Raw genomic sequence first — 22,795 nt, 5'->3', positions numbered from 1 at the left:
ATATGTGCTATCCCATTAGGAATGCAATCCCCTCGTGCATTAGACTCCCCAAAACAAATGGAATAAATTTTGAGCTTAGACCGTAATACATAAACATGCTTCCCAAATTCATTGGTAATGAAACAGAAGATGCATATATTTTTATTTCGGAATTTGAGGAAGTGTGTATTATGATTAAAGTGAGAGAATTAACCGAAGATGCGATTAAGCTTAGATTTATTCCATTTGCTCTTAAGGATAAAGCTTAAAAATGGTTGTACAGCTTACCAACAAATTCCATCTCAACTTGGGATGAATTTGTCACCATTTTTCTTAAGAAATTTTTCCCTATTCATAAAACGGTAAAGCTTAGGAACAGCATTCAAAACTTTAAAATTATCCCGGGAGAATCTTTTTGGAAGTATTTTGACCGATTTAAAGATCTTCTCATCCAATGTCCTCATCACGGTTTAGAAAAATGGCGATTGTGCCAAATAATTTATGAGGGATTAGATTATTCTGTAAAAAATTCCTTAGAATCAATGTGTCATGGGGATTTTATGAGGGAAAATGCTGATGAAGCTTGAGAGTTTTTGGAGAGTCTTTCTGAAAAAACAATGCAATGAGAACAGTGCGATGATAGGGTTTCATCAGTTCCCCAATCTAAGTCTTATGGTCTTTCCTTAGAGTCAAACATTGCGTCTGAAGCGAAGATGGCGACAATTCTGCGAAGGTTAGAAGCTTTAGAAATTAAGGAACGAGCTCCAGCTCAAATCAATCATGTTTCTACCTCAGGATGTCATAATTGTCAGTCTCCTACCCACGTTTCAGAGGAATGCCCTCTCCTAGGAAACAACAATTCATTAGAACATATGAACGCTGCATTCCAGCACCCTAGAAATGATCCATTTTCTCCAACCTATAATTCAGGTTGGAGAAATCATCCCAACTTTACATGGAATCTAGGAAATTCTCCCGGAACTCAAAACTTCACTTCCGCTTCGACCTAACATTTTCCTAGGGGAAACACAGTCCTGTTCAATTCTCATTCACAATTTCAACAACCCAATCTGCCGTATCAAAATCAGTCTCCTCTTTATCAAGCTGTAATTCAGACTCCTCACAATCCAGATCAGGATAAACGTCTCAATGTCTTGGAAAGGAGTTTAGAAACCATAATTAAGGCCTCTACTCAAACCACGAATATGTTGACTCAAACGTCTAGCACGCTGAATTCCATCATGCAATCAACCGGACAAATGCTCAACTCCAACACTCAAGCTATAGCTAGATTAGAATCCTAACTTGGTCAACTAGCTAGTGTCGTGAGTGGAAGAGAGAAAGGAAAATTTCCGAGTCAACCCGTGGTTAACCCTAATAACACAGGATACATTTCATCCTATGAAGCTCAAGTGAATGCAATCCATTCACTTCGGTCAGGTAGACAGGTCGATAATCAAGTGAGAACTCCTCCAAGTCAAACTCTTGATCCTGTACAAATTCCTTCTCCTTCTCCTTCTGATGAATCTATTCAACAATCACTCCCCTCAGATGACCAAGAACCTGAACCCGAACCTGAGCCTGCTTTTGATAGATTTAGACCGGTTGCTCCCTTTCCAGATAGACTCAGGTCTAGGAAACACTCTCCTCAGGAGGAGAAGATCCTAGAAACATTCAAGCAGGTTAAGGTCAATATTCCTCTCTTAGATGTAATTGAACAAATTCCATCTTATGCTAAATTTTTAAAAGAATTGTGCACTAAGAAGAGGAGAATAAATGTTCCAAAGAAAGTCTTTTTAGCCGCCAATATCAGTGAAATGCTGTCAAATCCCATACCTTTGAAACGTAAAGATCCAGGTTCCCCCATCATTTCATGTATCATTGGTAATACTCACATTGATAAGGCGCTTTTAGACTTAGGGGCCAGTGTCAATTTGCTTCCATATTCAGTCTATCAGCAATTGGGTCTAGGTGTACTGAACCCAACCAAATGCACCTTACAGTTGGCTGATAGATCTGTCAAGGTCCCTATGGGTGAGTTAGAGGATGTTCTGATTAAGGTTGGAGATTTTATTTTTCCAGTAGATTTTGTAGTCTTGGAAACACAGCCTGTTTCCAATCCCAAAGGACAGACACCTGTCATCTTAGGACGACCGTTCTTAGCCACTTCTAATGCTCTCATCAACTATAGAACTGGTCAAATGAAGTTGTCCTTTGGGAATTTGACTGCTGATCTCAACATTTTTAATCCAGGGGACCAACCAAATAATCAGCCTCTAGAAATAAACTACATTCAGGAAAGATCAGAAGAAGAAGAAGAAGAGTCTGATTTGAGTTTTGAGAAAATTTTTGATGAAGAGTTAGAGTTTTTAGAAGAAGCAGATCAGATCCTTGAGAATAATAAAACTGTGTTAAACATGTGCTGCTTTGAACTAAATTTTGAAGAACTCATTCTTGATGAACTTAGATTCTTGGAGAATAATCAACAACCAAATTTTTAAAACTTCACAGAAGAATTGGTTGTTAGAAAACAAAACTTTACAATACAAGAGTCTAAGATCATTAAGACATGTAAAATGCATGACACCAATAATATGTACGTTACTTTGTTGCAAGAACTACTAAACACCCCGAAATGCTTGAAAATTCACATTATTGATTATATCATTCTAAATTTGTTTAAAATCCGGGAAAGAATTTTCAACAGTAAGGTAGGATTCAATGTAGAACATGAATTCTTCATGTTGAATATTTCATTCTACATTGTTTATTTTGTTTATTTCAGAATAATAAAAAGTTATTATTCTTCTCTCATATGAGAGTTTCTTGTTCAGTTGTTAAAAAAAGAAAAAAAAGAAAAGAAAAAAAAGAAAAAAAAGAAAGGAAAAAGAGAAAGAAGAATAAATTTTTGTTTTTATCCTCCTCAGACCAAAGGTAATTGCAGATTTTTATCAGCCGACCAAATCCTCAGACCAAAGGTAATTGCAGATTTTTATCAGCCGACCAAATGTAAGTGCTTCACTTCTTATCTGTTTTACTTTATGCATCATAGAGTTTGCATTGAGGACAATGCAAAATTTAGGTGTGGGGGGTGCACTAGTAGAAAAATGGGTATTCTTGACGGCAACATCACTGACGGGACAATGCCGTCAGCGATGTTTATATTGGTGACGGGATTAACCGTCAGAAATATTACCATCACAAGTTTTTCAATACCGTCAGCGATGTTTGCATCGCTGACGGGATATAAACATCACTGACGGCTAGCCCGTCAGCGATGTTGGCTTTATCTCCCGCCCTTTTTCTTTCCCGCCGCTTCTATTTTCATTTCCCGCTCCCTCTAAAAACCTCCAAACCAAACCCTAGCAGCGCCGCCCCACTTTCTCATTCTCAGCCCCCCCCTCTCTCTCTCTCTCCTCATTCTGCAGATCTCATCCTTAACGACGCGCCGCTCTGCCGACCTTGCACGACCGCTCGCCTCCACCAACCCCGCCCGCTCGCCTCCCACAACCCGCGCCCTCGCCAGATCTCAGCCTAAAGCCGCGCTCGCCGCCCTTGCATCAACTCAACAAGTAAGCACCTGAATTCTTGATAATCAATTGTACAGCCACCAACGCATTGTTTTGTTACAAGATCCCATGGCTACAATTCTTATTGCTCAGGGACAAAGTCCGCCGGCGATCGACCGCCGTGGGCTCCGCCGTGAACTTGATTTGCAGGGGCAAAGTCCTGAAAGATGCCGATAGAGGGGATGGGGTGGGGTGGGGTGGGGTGGGGGTATTCTTGAAATTTTGACAGTGGATTCTTGATAGAATTTTACTTCATTTGGGCTTCTGGGTTCGATTAGGAATATGGTCCTTTGTGTTATTGGATGATTATGATTGATGCGAGCTAGATCGCTTTATTTAACTCTGTGTTTTACTATATATATTGTGTGTTAAAATTTGTTGTTTGTGCTCACTATCTTGTTAGGTGATCATTGACAATGGATGATTGTTAGTGATATGGATAATTGTCGAATTTCTGGGTAGGGGATGAATTTGTTAATTTGTGTTTGATTACACTGTTAAATAGTAACAGTACCCCCATACGTCGAGTGAATAATAAGAGCATATATGGTGTTGAATATTTCACTGTGTTTTTGTTTTGCAAGTTTGTTAATTAGCAAGCATGCAGCTAACTTGTGTGCTTCTTTGCTTGAAAAATACCAAAAGAGACTCATAATAATGATGCAAGTTCGGCTTTATTTTGTGGTAGAAAAGTTCTTGGTGGAGCTTTCTTTAAGTTTATTTATTTTTATATGTCTAGTTGCTCAGAAAGAATGATGCTTGTGTAAAGATTATTTCTAAATCGGAATAAACGCAAGTTTTCATATTGTTCTGATACATTTATGTTTATTAAAGATATCTCTGTTCTCTGTATTCCCAAAATTTATATTAAGTTATAGTTACTTGTACAATCTGATTCATTTTTGCATGAACTGCAATGTAAAGTGAAATTTCATCATATAATGTACTGTGAAGAAAGCTCAAATTTGATAATCACAAGCCATGTGCAGTGAAAACTTGTATTAGAAGATATTTAAAGATATGACACTTTAGACAACAATGGACCTTTTGATGAAATCATGTGGCCAGAGAGTCCGTTAAAATAAAATTGATGTGTCATTTACTCACTTTACAAAAGTAGAATATTCATATTGGATTTTCTTTCTCACAATGCTTCTGTCTTTCTCACATGTCCACTCTTATGGCTGGTCCTTTCAATAAACTGGTATAAACATCTAATTGTTCAGTCTTTCAAGGATAAGAAAGTTTGAAACTTAGTATACAGTACAATACAATCCTATCAAGTTCTAGTGTTATTTTATTTGCTGTGGGAAATATTTCTTATTTCACTTGATACTGTTTTGTTTCTAAATTGTTTCACTACTTTGGAGATTATAAAAAAATTCAGACTTTAGTTAAGCATGTATCATGGTTTCATTCATATTCTAATCTAGAGTGGTGATTTATGTTCTCTTTCAGGTGGTATAACGACATTGATTGATATGCCCCTTAACAGTTATCCTTCCAGTGTCTGTAGAAACACTAAAACTCAAGGTGCATTTCTTATAAAGTTTCTTTCTTACTGTTGGCTTTATACAGAACTAATGAATACTTAATTTATTGTTTGATGCTATTAGGTCGACGCAGCACATGAGAAAATATATGTCGATGTTGGTATTGTCTTGATCCTTAGTTTTTATTTATTTCTTGTATTTATATATTTGTAAATTGTAATAATCTAGTCATTTTACCTTCAAATACTTTAATAAGATCGTTCCTGACTTTATTGACATCTTGCATTTCAAACTAGAGGCCTTTCCTTTTATTTAAGTATTTGCTTTGGCCTATTTTTTGTTTGAAGGTTTCTGGGGAGGTCTAGTGACTGTACTTAGAAATCTCATACATCATATATGCTATTGTGGATGAGAATTACTCATGTTCATATTCTTCTGGTCTTTCTTAGTCATATGCCAGTGGAGAGTAGTTCCTTCGCTGCACACCTGCAATTTGCATGTAACTGTAATGCTCTCTGAGTTTTTGCGTGTTAAACATCTTTAGGTTGACATTGATTTTGAAAAAGAACCAATTGGAACAGGAAAGGATGGGGAAAATATATATTTCAAGGACATATGGCCATCTACAGAAGAAAAATAGAGGAGGTAATGCAACAGAACTTCATTAACTTGCCACTCGGCCTCTTTTTGTCTCACGCTAATACATGAAAGCTGCAAGTGTCTTGTGTTCACTTCATGGGACATGGTTTCTTGAGCACACAAACTTCATTAATAATATTGTTTGTCATGAGACACAAAAGCTGCAAGTGTTAATGTTCAGATTAACACTTCATTAATAATATTGTATGTCTTGTGTTCACTTCATGGGTTCGATTAGGAATATGAGTTTATAACTGTTTTTTCTTGTCTGCAGTTGTTAATGTTCAGAGCAGAGAGGAAGTGGTAGTCAAGCTGGTATCTGATGACATTAAATCTTTTTTTTTGGGGGTCAATGATTCCCTATTTGAAATGATGTTCCTTGCGCATAGTATTAGGAAGTGCCTGTAGTTTGATTGTTTTAGGCCAAGCTTGAAGTGGTTTGTTATTTGTGACGTTTGGATTGCGAAAATTTTGAATGTACGGTGTTGATATATGCGAGATATTAGTTATGAAATGTGAAATTTGAATTTATGCATGTTTCTTTAAATGTTTGTGAAATTTGGATTGTAAAAATTTTGAATGTAGTGGATGTATGCGAGATACTAGATATGGAAAGTGCACGAAATTTATGAAATTTGAATGTATGCGAGATGATTGTGAAGATTGTTGTGAAATTTGGATTGCATATAAATCAAATGTAGTGCAGGGATTGTATACAGGAATTTTGCATGAAATCAACATATATTCAAATGTAGTGCATATTTTTTTGGTGATTATATAACATCCCTGACGGGCACGCCGTCAGGGATGTTTATCCCTGACGGCATGCCCGTCAGGGATGTTCATAACATCCCTGACGGGCACGCCGTCAGGGATGTTTATCCCTGACGGCTTTGTTTTGCACATCCCCGACGGGAAGGCCGTCAGGGATATTTCAACATCCCTGACGGCGGGAGCCGTCAGGGAAGATGCCGTCAGTAATACTTATTACTGACGGCATCCCGTCAGGGATGTTTCTTCCCTGACGGGACTTTTTCTGACGGCGTATCCTTGACGGGAAGCCGTCAAGGATACGTATCCCTGATGGAAAATTTGACATCCCTGACGGGAAAGCCCGTCAAGGATGCCCATTTTTCTACTAGTGGTGAGAATTAGTTATTTTTTCTCTTTATTTTACATTTTCCCCCTTTTTCTTTAAAAAAATTTATAAAAATATCGTCACTTGCCAAATTGATAGAGTTATGTAATAATTAATTTATTTGATAAATTTGAAATTTTCTAATCTCTAGTTGGTTATTTACTAAAGTTCACTTTTTATGATAACTCTAAATAAATTTCTTAAGAAATGATTTTCAAAGTAGTATACTTTACTTAAGCCTTAACTTGGACTTTTATTTAAAATAATAAAATTTTTGCATGCTTAACTTAGCCTTAACTTGGACTTTTATTTAAAATAATAAAATTTTTGCATGCTTAACTTAGAGTTGAAAATAATTTCTTTTCAAAGTGTCTTCATTTACATATTTTCAAAATATATATACATATACAAAAAAAAAATTGCAAAAGAAGAGTGCGGAAAATGGGCACAAAAAAAACTCTTTAATTCAAGGTGATTCTATCTTATTAAGCCTAAGGTGACCGAGTAATTAAGCTCAATGAGTATTTCCATACTTAATGACCTAAGCTCATTTGGGTTGGGATCCATTTGCCCAAAACTCGTTAAATGGTCACTTAGAAAGCCCGTTAAAATAGAAAAAAAATAACCAAGGATGAAAGACTTAAAAAAAATTTAATAAATGTTTTATAGTTGTACATATGGTCTTGGAAAATATTTTAAGCAAGCAACTTAAAAATTATTTAAAACAAAGAGTTAGCATGTTCTTTTCAAAACTTTTAAATTAAATTTCTAAGTTTGGTTTGGTTTTGTATTGCTACAATGAGAAGATTTTCTTAAAAATATACCTTAGAGTTATATATAAAAATATTTTCTTGAGTGATAACTGGCTCCAATTAGATTATCTAAAAGTTATAAAGTGAATTTAGTTATTTACTGACTTCTTTAATTTGGCAAGTTGACCGAATTTTGTGGGTATATTCACTGCAAACCCTCACGAGACTACAACTCGTCCACTAAGGTAACCTAGGGGTTCAAAGGCTTGTTGTATACACTAAATACAACCGCGATTCCTACGAAAGCGAGTTAGAATTTTCTTTTTATTTTTTTTGCTAGAGGACTAGCAAAAGTTTAGGTATGGGGGTATTTGATAATCACATTTTATTACAATTTTATACTCTCATTATCTATTTTATATGAATAAATATACCACTAATAATTACTTTTATCTTTAATTGCAGGTTAATAAAGAATAAATCCCAAAAATCTCATCTCTCAACAAAGGCCCTTGAGTAAATGAAGAAATAAGAGAAATTCAAGAAGCCAAAGTAAAATATTTGATTTTAAAAGCCCAAAACATCCATGACAGCTCCTCCTATTTTTTCTCAAGCTTGAAGGCCCAAAGCCCATCAACAAATGAGCTCTCATGGACCTAACTTAGCTGCTGGAGATGTAAATTTGAAAAAACTATAAAGCAAAGCAATCGGACTTGAGTGGCTGCTGGAGTTGGATTTCCACATGGGCCGGAGTTGTGAACTTTGCTTGAAGCTCTTCAATTTAATTTTGAAATTCAAATGCATTGGGCCGGACTTTGCTTGGACTTGAAAATCAAATGAAATGTGGATAGGTTGCTGCAGACTTTGGAAGTTGAAAATCAAATCAACTCTTCAAGACCGGACATGGGCTGAAGATTTTAATCAAATGAATGGGGGCCAGACTGGACTGCTGCAGAGTTGGAAATCAAAAGACCGAACTTTGGGTGCTGCAGTTTTAAAGACTTGAGTTTCACAATGCCAATAGACCATGAAAATTTTGAATGGGCCGGATTTTGATTTTCTTTTGAAAATCAAAAGGACTCATATGCCACCGGACCTGCTGCATGAATGGAGACCGAATTGGGCTGAAAATTCTAATGGACCGGACCTACTGATTGTTCCAACTTGATTTCCATTTATTTTTGAAAATCAATTGGGCCTCCTATGTTTGGGCTAGAGAAGAACAAAAAGCAAATTCAAAGGTGGATATTGCTTTGCTTGGGGCTTAAGACAAATCCAATGGCTCATATTCATTGAAGATTACTATAAATAGGGGTAGAGAGTGAGGGGTTAAGGGTGTGAAAATTTTTGTAACTCCTTTTGGAGAGGAGTGCTACTCTTAATTGAGAAGGCCTTCTAAAGTTGTAACTTTTTGTTGCAATTAATAATAATAATTTTTTCACCACTTTAAATTTTTCTCTTCTTCTCTTTGTTGGATGATGAAGATGAAGATGAAGATGGAGAATTATTTGAAGGTTTGCATTTCTTTTCTTTTTCTCTTTTATTGCTTATTAGTTTAGATTTATTTCTATGCTTGTAGTTAGATTTTATTTTCTTGTTAAATAGCCAAGAGGCTAGAACCCTCTTGCCTTAGATTTATTTCATGCTTATAGAGTAGATTTATTTTCTTGCATTTAATTCTAATAATTTTATTTTGTAGTTTAGATTTTGTAATTTATTTTGTAGTTAGATTTTAATTTTTTATACTATTCACCTTGAGGCTAGAACCCTCTTGGGTTTAGTTTTTCTTTTTGTTTATTTTTATTTTGTTTGATTCGCCTTTAGGCTAGAACCCTCTAGGGAATCACCATTTTCTAAGAAGTGGGTTCAATTGTAGATTACTCATATCTATAATTGAATCCACCATCTTTAATTTCTTGCATTTTCTTTTATTCTAGAATTTTGTTCTTCATTCTTGATTTTTTTATTTGTTTCTTGATTTTATTCATTTTTTTCCTTCTCACCTTATTGATCATACTCATTCTTTTTCAAATCCACTCTCACTTACACTTTGCACCTATTTACACACCATTTTCACTCTCTCAATCTCTTCACAATCACATTCACTTATCACTCCTACTTGTCACGCACACAACATAAGAACCGATTTCATATTTTCTCCTACAAAACACCTTCCTCGTGGGATCGATATCTTAAATACTATAACTTGACACGGTTGTGCACTTGCAACCTTTTTGATACATGTTTATGCCGCATCATATACCAAAAGAAGCGTGAGTAATCTTCTATTTTCCAGAAGACAACTAATTACATATTTATGTGTCAGTCTCACTCTTAATGGCTCTGCGATAAGATTTGCAATCTTGATATCGGAAAGCTCTAGCTTCAAACCAGACTCTCGCGCAAGGATAATTACCTGTAGTTGTCATAATACAACAACAACATCATCAAGAGCAAAAATAAGAATGGAAAAGAAGACTGATATTTACATAACCAACATCTCCCTATCAGGACTGGACCCATAAACTTTAGTCACTGGGGAAATATTATAAGTCGATTAGTATAACTAGTATATGATAGCAATACTAAATATGCATACACACACACACTTTTCATTAAATATTAATGAAAGCAATACTAAATATGCACAAACATACACACACACAAATAAAATCGAGTCAAAAGAGGTATCATATCAAAGTTCATTACATAACAGTTCATTTCTTCTATTGTTGATTTTGCAATAGCTGATGGATGAAACTTTCAAAACATGAACTTGTTTGTACTTCATTTCTTCTATTGTTGATTTTGCAATAGCTGATGGATGAAACTTTCAAAACATGAACTTGTTTGTATCCGATTATGATACAATTTGACTCGTCAATAGCTGATGGATGAAACTTTCAAAACATGAACTTGTTTGTATCCGATTATGATACAATTTGACTCGTCCAATGTGTCCGATAACTGGATTAACAACTAACTTTCACCTTGATCTCCGTGCTATAAGATGCCCTATGAACGAGGAATTTCTACATAATTCCATCTATGGATACACATCTCATTATAGTTTTAAGGTTTCCCTATTAAAGTAGCCATGTCTTAAAGAGTCGACTATTAGTAAGAACTGAAGAAGAATCCCACTGATCCTGAATGCAAAAATGTGAAACCTAATTCTTTATGCACAATATTTAACATGAAATTGTATGTTCATGTTCTTGGTTTTAAATTATGAAAGGCTGGATTCTGGAAAAACGCTTTAGTGTGTTTTCTATGCATCAAAGAAAACCTAACGAACATGTTCAACATAAAATTGTTTCAACTGAGATTCTGTCGCGCGCCTATGCGGAAGTGTTGCACGCACACACAACGAACTTGTGATCACGGAAGAAGAAAGGCACACTCTTACACAAATCAAGCCAATTACGACAAATCAAACCAAACACAGAGATATACGTGGTTCGGCAAAGAAGTATGATTGCTCATTCTTCTTTACCAGAGTCTCTCTGGGGAGAAGCACTTAAGACAGCAGCTTACTCTGAATAGAGTATCAAGTAAAGCAGTTGCTAAAACACCTTATGAGCTTTGGACTGGTCGAAAGCCTAGTTTAAAGCATTTACATATTTGGCAAACCAAACACAGAGATATACGTGGTTCGGCAACTTGCCTACGTCCACGGGGAGAGGATGGGGAGATTGCACTAATTCAATGAGAGTACAAAGGATTACAATCACACAAAACTCTCAAACTAACCATCAACCAAAGATCTCACCTTGCTCACAATATCTCCCTCTCACAATGCTCAAAAGATTCATCAATCTCTGATAAAAAAACCCTAAAAAATCGTTTCCCTATTTATATCAAAACAAAAACCCAATCAGAGTGCAAACAGGAAACCTGATTATGCAAAAAACCCATCGTAAGTCAACTTAACAGAGAGCATAAGTCGACTTGGCAGAGAAAAAAACAGCAACTGGAGCACACTTCGTAAGTCGACTTATCAAGCCTGATAAGTCGACTTGGCAGAGAGAAAAAAACACAACTCCAGTGCAGATCGTAAGTCGACTTGTGCACACTGACAAGTCGACTTACCATAAGTCGACTTAACCTTGTGCATGAGTCGACTTATACCAGAAAATCTGGTTTTTCTGATTTCTCCACAATTCTCCACCTCGATCGTAAGTCGACTCGTGCACACTGACAAGTCGACTTACCATAAGTCGACTTAGCCTTGTGCATGAGTCGACTTATGCTAGAAAATCTGGTTTTTCTGATTTCTCCACAATTCTCCACCTCGGCGAATTTTGTCAAAACTGAGCCGACACCAAACCAAGAGCATCAATGTGTCGTCTCTCCAAATACGGCTAAACCACCATGGTTGCCTACGTACCCCCTCTCCCAATGGATCAAGCCGCCCGTAGTTCATCCAAATGGCCGCCAACGGCCTCAACAATCACAAATATTCAACAAGTTTCTGCAATGATTAAACTTGTTGCTCGGAACCACCTTTGTGAGCATATTCGCCAGATTATCCTTCGTGTGGACCTTCACAATCTCCACATCGCCATCTTCAAGAACATCTCGAACGAAGTGATAACAAACATCAATGTGCTTCGTCCGCGCATGAAAAAACATGATTCTTCGCCAAATAGATAGCACTCATACTATCATAATGAATAGTGACGGACCTTTGCGATATACCAAGTTCCTCCAAAAGTCCTCAAAGCCAAATAGCCTCCTTCACAGCCTCCGTAACTGCCATATACTCTGCCTTCGTCGTAGACAAAGCCACCGTAGACTGTAAGGTACATCTCCAACACACCGGCGCACGGGTCAAAGTGAACACATACCCCGTCGTAGACCGGCGCTTATCCAAATCCCCGGCATAATCCGAATCAACATAGCCAAAGCATAGCTGCCCACCTGTAGTGTCCCGCTCATAAACTAAACCAACATTGAGAATACCTAGAATGTACCTCAAAATCCATCTCACGGCATCCCAATGACCCACTCCTGGATCATGCATGTATCTAGACACCATGCTCACTGCCTGTGACAAATCCGGCCTCGTACATATCATCATGTACATCAAGCTCCCAACTGCGCTCGCATATGGAGTCTTCGACATCAACTCACGGTCTTCAACTGACTTCGGTGAAAGGCCAGCTGAAAGCTTCAAATGGGCTCCCAACGGTACACCAACTGGCTTCGTATTCATGCTAACATAGAATCGCTATAGAACCTTCTTCAAATAAGCCACCTGTGTCAAACAAATCCTGCCCTTCTTCTTGTCTCTGCCGATCTCCATCCCTAAAATGCGCTTCTCCTCGCCCAAGTCCTTTATCTCAAACTCATTCGAAAGCTGAACTTTCAACTCATCTATAGCTGACCTGGAACTAGAGGCAACCAACATGTCATCGACATAAAGCAATAAATAAATGTACGCACCTCCTCTCAACTTGTGAAAATACACGCAATTATCAAACTGGCTCCGAGTGTACGAATGATCAAGCATAAAACCATCGAATCGCATATTCTTTAACCTGCAAACCAACTTATCTTTCCCTGTAGCTCGGAATCCTAATGGCTGAGTCATATATATTTCTTCATCAAGATCACCATGAAGAAATGCCGTCTTCACATCCAACTGATCTAACTCTAATCCATATTGTGCCACCAAAGCTAGCAGAATCCGAATCGAAGAGTGCTTCACCACCGAAGAGAAAACCTCATTGTAATCAATACCTTCCTCCTGTACATAGCCCTTCGCAACCAACCTAGCCTTGAACCTCACTGGAGTGCCCTCAATGCCCTCCTTCTTCGTGTACACCCACTTGCACCCAATCGCCTTCCGCCCCTTTGGAAGCTCAACAAGCTCCCATGTATCGTTCTTATGAAGGGACTCCATCTCCTCCTGCATAGCCACCTGCCACGAATCAGCCTCTGAACTCTGCTCGGCCTCTCTGAATGTAGTAGGCACCATCTCATTGATACTCTCCACCGAAAGTGCATATGTAACTGTGTCGGCATACCGTGCTGGCACCCGTATGTCTCTCCTCTGTCTCCGTGCCGTAATAGAATCCTGAACCTGAGTCGTTGGTCTCTGATCCTGCTCATGAGTACCCGTATCCTCCGCATCATCGTCGTGATCGCCTGGCGTCACCTCAGTCGGCACTCTAATGGATACTGCACTATCTGGACTCTGTGGAGCTGCATCAATCTCCACCACCTGTGATATCTCCTCTGTCGGGTTGCTCTCCACCTGATGAGAGCTGGGAAGTTTCAAGATAGAAGCCTCATCGAATGTGCCGTCCCTACTCAACACAATCTTCTTATCAACTGGATCCCAAAGCTTGTATCCCTTGACACCACGTTTGAATCCTACAAATATGGCCTTCCTAGCTCGAGGTTCTAACTTATCAGTTTTAACATGATAATATATAGGGCAACCAAATACCTTAAGCTGGTCATAGTCATGTACTGTCTCTCCCGACCACATCTCCATAGGGGTCTTCCCCTCAATCGCAGATGAAGGCAGCCTATTAATGAGGTGGCTCGCATAAGAAAGTGCCTCAGCCCAAAAGATCTTCTCCAAACCACTATGCGCCAATAAACATCGAATCTTCTCCAGCAAAGACCGATTCAATCTCTCCGCCACCCCATTCTGCTGCGGTGTATGACTAACTGTGAAGTGCCTCTCTATGCCCTCATCTCGCCCCATTCTGTTGTGGTGTATGACTAACTGTGAAGTGCCTCTCTATGCCCTCGTCTCGACATAGCTGCAGAAAGGGGTCTGAGGTATACTCGCCGCCGTTGTCGGATCGCAACGTCTTGATCTTTCTCCCAGTCTGTAGTTCCAATCTCTTCTTCCACTGCACAAACAAATCTAGGACTTCACTCTTATGGTTCATGGTGTACACCCAACAACGCCTAGAATAGTCATCAACAAATGTGACGAACCAATGTCGACCACCAAGTGATGCCATCTTGGTGGGACCCCAAACATCTGTGTGCACGTAGTCCAACATGCCCCTCGTCCTATGAATGGCCTTCCCTAACTTCACCTTCGTCTTCTTGCCAAGAACACAGTGCTCACAGAACTCAATCTTTCCACTCTTGGCTCCCTTCAATAGCCCCTGCTTGCACAAAGCCTGCAGTGATTTCTCTCCTGTGTGCCCTAACCTGTAATGCCAAAGTCTGCTCATGTCCGCCTCTGAAATAGCCGAAGCAACCTGGCCAATCTCGGTGCTCCCCTTAAGATAGTATAAATTATGACTGCGGACTCCCTTCATCACCACCAAAGATCCCTTAGTAACATTCGCTACAACATCCTCAAAGGTCACCCTGAATCCCTTCGTCTCCAAAGCCCCAACTGAGATAAGATTCTTCTTAAGTTGAGGAACGAATCTCACCTCCTTCAACTCACGGACTACTCCATCGTGCATCCGAATCCTCACAGTACATATCCCACAAACGCCACAGGATTGATCATTTCCCATGACAACAACACCCCCATCGAGTCTCTCAAATGATGAAAACCAATCTCGCCTAGGAGTCACATGATAAGTAGCGCCAGAATCAAGCATCCACTCCGATGCATCCAAATGGTTCACCTCCGGAGTAATCAAAAGAGAAAAGCTCGAATCATCGGAATCATCGCCTTTCGCAACATTCACCTCATTGGCCTTCGGGCCCTTATTCTTGCTATTCTCCTTTTCTTTGACTTTCGGGCAGTCTCTCTTCCAATGTCCCTGCTCTTTGCAGAATGCACATTGATTCTTTCCAAGCTGGTGACGACCTCTTGACTTTGACCTCCCTCTATTTCCACCTTTCTGATATGAGCTTCTACCTCTCGCCGACAAGGCCTCTCCTGAAGTACTAGCGCGGGAAGTCTCCTTATCCTTCCTCCTCAAATCATAGTTCGTCAATGCGTTAGTCACTTCACTATAAGTGATAGAAGATCTCCCATTCAGCAACGTAAGCACGAAGGTATCATACTCCTCATCCGATAAGGAGCCCAAAAGAATAATAGCCTTGTACTCATCTGTGATCTTCTCATCCACGTTCATCAAGTCCGACAACAACTTAGTGTAGTTGTTCACATGAGCCACAAGCGAGGTGCCTCTGGACATCTAAAACCTGAATAATCTTCGCAGCAAGTGTAACCTGTTCTCAACACTCTTCGTAAGATACTTGTTGTTGAGAATCTCCCACATCTTCATTCCAGACGTCACCCCAATCACATCGTATTTCAGCTCCTGTTCCAAACAGGACCTGATCACCCCGCAAGCATTTCGATTCATCTTTTCTCATATCACCTCTTCATATTTAGGTGGCCTCACATCGACCATGATGGTCTCCTCTAGATTTTGAGCATTGAGCGTATTCTGTACGTCGCTCATCCACAAACCAAAATTAATATTACCGTCATATTTCACTACACTAATCTTAGTGTTCTAAAAATCCACTTGAGTTGTGCCTGTCATCTTGCTGCTTTCACCAACTTCTTCACCCATAATCACAAATTTCAAATTATAAAGAAAGATCCAAACTTCGAAAAGAATAAGAAATTACCCAACTGAACCCTAGATTGGATTCCAATTAGAACTCCTAACCACACGAGGAAAGCGAGATCTTCAACGGTAACTTCAAACCCTAACTCCACCAAAGCCTAGAACTTCAAGAACCAAGCTTCCAACTGAATCTTCCTCCACCTAATCCAAAACCCCAGATCTGAAATCTGAGCTCTGATACCACTTGTCGCGCGCCTATGCGGAAGCGTTGCACGCACACACAACGAACTTGTGATCACGAAAGAAGAAAGCCACACTCTTGCACAAATCAAGCCAATTACGACAAATCAAACCAAACACAGAAATATACGTGGTTCGGCAACTTGCCTACGTCCACGGGGAGAGGATGGGGAGATTTCACTAATTCAAGGAGAGTACAAAGGATTACAATCACACAAAACTCTCAAACTAACCCTCAACCAAAGATCCCACCTTGCTCACAATATCTCCCTCTCACAATGCTCAAAAGATTCCTCAATCTCTGATAAAAAAAACCTAACAAATCGTTTCCCAATTTATATCAAAACAAAAACCCAATCAGAGTGCAAATAGGAAACCTGATTATGCAAAAAACTCATCGTATGTCGACTTAACAGAGAGCATAAGTCGACTTGGCAGAGAGAAAAACAGCAACTGGAGCACAGTTCGTAAGTCGACTTATCAGGCCTGATAAGTCGACTTGGCAGAGAGAAAAAAACACAACTCCAGTGAAGATCGTAAGTCGACTTGTGCACACTGACAAGTCGACTTACCATAAGTCGACTTAGCCTTGTGCATGAGTCGACTTATGCCAGAAAATCTGGTTTTTCTGATTTCTCCACAGATTCGTGGTATGAAAAATTTAGAAATTCATCGTTTCAATTTAGAATTCATACAAGCAAATGATCATCATTTGAAATTGAATGAATGCAAGAAAGTCCATTCAACGGAACATAAGTATTATATTTTATGAAACAAAATCAAAACAAGTACCCACCTTTCTGGCAACATCAGTTCCAGATAGATCGTCTCTTGGATCTGGTTCAGTAAATCCAGCCTCTTTTGCTTCAGTAACAACTTCACCAAAAGTTTGCGTTCCTTTAAAAGTTGTTAAAGATATAACTCAGAGTTCCACTGTAATTACACAGATAATAACCAATTATAAGTTCGAATAGGAATCACTATTCTCTTGGATATGTAACTTTATATGATTTTTGTGTAAGCAGAGATTAGAGAAAATGCGAAGAAGAATAAAAAAAACTGACCTGAAAATGCCCTCGATAGATAAAATCTTGTCACCAGTTTCGAGCAGCCCCAGCAAAAGTGCTTATTATGGGGAGGCCAGCACCCACAGTTGCTTCATAGAAATAGTGAGTTAAGACTTCCTCTGTTGTGTCCTCAATTTCAGATACTACACAGAAAGATAAGGAAATCTATTAGGCATGAAGTTGATAGATAGAAACAATATAATATTCAGTAAGTATTGCGGATATGGATGGTAATTGCATGATTGAAAACATATAGCACAAAGGTCTACATCGTGGAGTAACACAAACTAAAGTTCCTGGCCCAACGTAAAAATATCAAGAAATATTCGCTCCATATTCCTATAAATGAAAATATTTGAAAATGGAAAACTACTTTAGTCAAAACATGAACTTCATATGGAAAGGCATCAAGCGCATATGATATTGCACATACGTTGTGAAGACTGAAAAGCGTCTCACGTGTGCTAAATAAAATCATTCTGATTATTATATCTAGTAGACAGCAATTCATCACGGTACTGATCTAGTAAGGCATTCTCTTTTAATTTGTAAATTATCCCTAAATTCTAAAGAAGGGTTATACGACAATATTTATTACTTGAATCTTGCAATTAATACAATGAATATCGAGGACTCATTTACTTAACATAAATACGATATATCCTTTTTCTTCTCAGCGCCCTTCCTCTAAATATCCACCATGATATCAAGGATCTAAAAAGGGAATATATCCTAAAAGTTAAATAGATTCATAAAAGCAGCGATAAGGAGTCACTTTTTTAGCTTAACTTGTTGGATTGTGGGATAACATATACCAAGCTAATAACTTCATAGCATTCTCCTCTCACATCAGCCTTTTGACCACATATGGAAAGGCGTCCAGCTTTGAATATGGATTGGAAAAACGAAACAAACGGTGATAAACAAATATGTTTGAAATTTTACAATGTTGAGCTTTGAACTCAGAACATCATATAACCTAGTGCTTTCACACGAAGGACCACTTCAATCATAAGCTTAAGATTTGGGGCGATTTCACTGCCAGCCTATGTTTAAGGTTGGCAAGAGGCCAACTTCCTACCAGCTGTATGAAAACATGAAACATGTGATCAGATATATAGTTGAAATTTATGACTGTAAAAAAGTGGCCAGATTGAGAAACTCAAATTTCCACCTGTCAAATAGCTTTTATTGAGAATGGGACAAGGACATCATTGTTCTTGTTCCTTTGGAGTTGGTTCATTTGGAGGACATGGAATTAAATATGGAAATAAAACCAAAACTAGCATGAGACATAGAGAACTAGGTTAATTTGTTCTCCTCTCTGCACTATTTGATTGCAATTTGTACAATAGTTGATGAACATATTTCTCAACTTTATCTCAGCTGCCCTTGGTTGACTCAGCCAAGCAAAAAAGAATCTAGGAAGGCTAAAGTGAGACAATACCTCAGCTTTCTAAAGATTCCATGGGAGAACATCTCTTGGAGGATGTCACCTTGGTTATGGCACCGATTCATCAAGGTATAACATCAAATAATGGAAGGAACAAAAAAGTTAGAACCTAAGAACCTAAACAAATTTCCACTAATATTATCTTTAGCTAGTAAATTCAATCTCACTAATACGCAGTAAGCATGCCGTCAAAACTAATGCCTAATGTATTATGGATTTGGATCCTCTCCACTACAAAAAAGTAGTGGAGAGACCACTACTTTTAATCTCAAGCGTTGATTATTTAGTAGGCGGTTATGATACAATCTAAATCTAACACTTATCATACCCCCGTGTATTACACTCATTCCTAATTTGCACTAAAAGAAAAAATCATAAGCATCAACTAGATAATCAATGACTGTGATTATGTAGTGGCCCCTCCACTATTTTTTTTTGTAGTGGAGAGGATCCGAATCCACGTATTATGGGGAAGATGATAAGATATGCCAAATAACTAATAAACAAGTAAAAGAAGAAGAATGTTAACATTATTCTACAAGAATCTTGCAAAGAATAAAGTAGAATCAAGAGAAACAAAATATTTACCCGATCTAGGGGACCTGAATTTGCCTTTTTGTAACCTTTGATAATATACTGAATCAAGAGTTCCTCTTTCTTAAAAACTTTGCACAAGGAACTTACACAAAGACAGGGGTCTGGTTGAACTTGGCAATGAGAGTTTGATAGAGGGGTGGTGCCCACAATGGCGACGGCGGTAGGACTTGAAGTTCGATGGGCCATCGTGGGCCTCCTTGGCCCTAAGCGAAGTGCTTAATGGGGTGGTGGTAGAATTGGTGGAGCAGAAAATACATATATGTCTCATATTTGTGTTTTCTTATTAGGTATTCTAGATAAATAACAATGTCGAAGGTTGGATGGATTCGAGCATTCACGATCATATCCATTGGAGGATGGAAGGAATAGTGGAGTGAAACCAATGCATACAAGTCAATTCAAGATCAAGTTTCATCCACAGAGTTTACCAAGAAGAGCTTATTAAAGATCAAGATCACTGTTTAGTATATTAATTTAGGATTATATTATGTGTGTTGTTACTTTAAGCTCAATCATATACACACATACACGTATTTGGTTTATATATATATATATATATATATATATATATATATATATATATATACATATACATACATACATACATACATACATACATACATACATACATACATACATACATACATACATATATATATATATACACACACACACACACACACACACACACACACACACACACACACACACACACACACACACACACACAAGTTTTGGTTTTTTGGTTTTCAAGTTTAAATATGAAACAAATGACTATAATTGGAAAATATATACATGTTTCATGTTTATATGCTTATAGATGATTTCATCAATTAACAAGTTTAAATTCTATGAAATCATGTTTATTGCATAATATATACATTTTTGAGTAAAAACTGTGTTATTGCTTTATGAACTTGATAATACTAGTTTATATTTTTTTTCCTAAATCTATAAAGCCATACAAAAATTTCCAAACGTTTGTTTAAGTCAAAATATCAAAAATATGTGTTATTTAGTTTTCATTTTTTGACTATTTTGCAAAATGATGAGTTTTCCTAATTGAGAAGTGCTATTCCAAAATTTCATTTTGTAACATGTTCATTATCATGTTACAATCATATCCCAAAGTTTTATAATTTTTAGATTTTATTTGCTATATTTTAAAGCCTCTTGAAAATCAGATTTACTATTCAAAACAGACTGATATTGTGTTATCAGTCGACTGATGCAAGGGATCAGTCGACTAAAGAAATCGTTTGGAAAGTGCAAAAGTTTATGTTTTTGTGACTGATAAACTATCAGTCAACTGATGAGGTTATCGGCCGACTAATGAGATCTTCAGTCGACCGATGAGCTTTAAACTGCCTATAACGATCACGTCATCAGTCGACTGATACTGTTTATCAGTCAACCGACGGCCTCTAACGGCTAGTTTTTCCCGATTTTCATGTTTCCGTTTTTTTTTCCTTTGTTTTTTCTTGGTTTTGGGGCTTGTTCTATGATCCTATACATACCACATACCCTCTAACTTCTAAGGGAAATTAAGAAAGTTTTAAAATAAAGTTTAAGTTTGTTTTAAGTGTGTTTTACAAAAGTTTATGTGAAGTGGTTTTCACAAGAGCAAGAGGAGATCATCAATTTGTGTTTGGGATTCCATTTCATCTGTCTCTCTCTCTCTTGTCTTCATTGGAGATGTTTTCTAAACTCAATCTCTAGCAATTTATATATTTGATTATCATTTCCATAAGCTACATTTTTATATTGAGTTTAGTTTGATTTTGTTTATACTCTTTGTTCACACACAACCTATTGAGCTTATTGTATTTCCATAAGCTGATTTTATTTATACTCTTTGTTCACACACAACCTATTGAGCTTATTGTATTTTATTTATACTCTTTGTTCATCAATAATTCACATATCTTCATAACAAAAAATATGGGGTTTTACACATATATACATTATGGATATGCACGGTGCATCTAGTTTAGGTTATGCAATCAATATTGCTCCTAGATTAGATATTTTTTCCTATATCTAATGGTGTATTAGATTTAAACTTTTTGTTTAATCTAGACACTTCGATTTATGGGAAATTATAGATGATGCTTATATTGTGCCCACTTCGGAGAAATCCAAGTTGAATAAAAATGATCATCGAATGTTTACTATGAACAAGATTTTGTTAGAATTTTTACATAACGCGTTCGATTTATCTATGTCTAACAAGTTTGTTCATTTTGATAGTGTTTACACCTTATGGAAATTTATTGAAGCACATCAAGGAGACTTTGAGGCAATCCGACATGGTTTGGAGGATTCTTCTTCAAGTGATATTGGAGCTTCATCATGCACACGGCCACTAGGCGATAGCCTTAGTAAGGTTTGTTAGTTCGAATCCATTAATGATCTTTCTAGTGATGAGCTTGCTTGTGCATCTGAAAAATTATTGCATGCCTATAACGAATTGCATAAAGATTTTATTGATTACAAAACAAACATGTTGCATTAAAATCTGATCATGAGAAGTTAGCTTCCAAATTTGATATCATTACTCTTTAAAATGATGCTCTTAAAGGAAACAATGATATGTTAAATTTGGAAAACAATAATTTGAAATTGGATATTACAAACTTGACTCATGATAAAAATAATGTCATGTTAGAAGTTGAGAACATAAAAATGATATTGCTTCTTTTATAAATGGCTATTTATGTTCTACTTCTAATAAAAATACATATGTGCCTAATAATGAAGATTTGAATCTTGTGAATAAACGTATTTCATCTTTAGATTTAACTTTGAAAATATACATTAATAACCATAAGAAACTTATGGACAAGTGTGCTAAATTTAGTACTACAAAATCACCTACACACTATGCACACTTGTGTAGCAAAATTTACAAATGTTCCATTTGTAGCCGAAAAGGCCATCTAGCTAAATTTTGCTATGATGCACAAAAATCTAAAAATGCTAATATCAATGCTTCTTGTGCATCTCATAAGGCTTCTTCATCACATACACATGAACATACTCATCATGTTCATCATACGCATGCTCATGTGTTTAAATGTGATTATTATGGTCGTTTTGACCATTTAGCAAAGTTTTGCTTTGATTTGAAAAAGAATTCTAGTTTACCAAATATTTCTAGTAGACCACGTGTTTTTAAATGTGATGTGTGTGGTAGGTTTGGACATCTTGCCAAACTTTATTTTGATATGCAAAAAGCTCCTATTTTGCAATATGTTCCAAAAAGACCACCTTTGTTTGATAATGCTTCTCATTTGCAAAATATTTTTAAAAGACAATCTTTATTTGTAAATGGTTCTTGTGCACGAGCTAATGG

General features: G+C 37.3%; 1 long non-coding RNA gene across 1 annotated transcript; it reads left to right on the top strand.

Moving 5' to 3' along the window:
* LOC109843759 lies at positions 3,770-6,309 on the top strand. The gene is made up of 4 exons (XR_002247788.1): positions 3,770-5,081; positions 5,165-5,201; positions 5,586-5,686; positions 5,955-6,309. It is a non-coding gene; the product is annotated as an uncharacterized LOC109843759 (long non-coding RNA).

The sequence above is a fragment of the Asparagus officinalis genome, chromosome 5 (assembly GCF_001876935.1).
Source record: "Asparagus officinalis chromosome 5, Aspof.V1, whole genome shotgun sequence".
Lineage (NCBI taxonomy): Eukaryota > Viridiplantae > Streptophyta > Magnoliopsida > Asparagales > Asparagaceae > Asparagus > Asparagus officinalis.
Note: the sequence above shows the minus strand (reverse complement) of the source record. Positions and strands in the feature narration are given on the sequence as shown.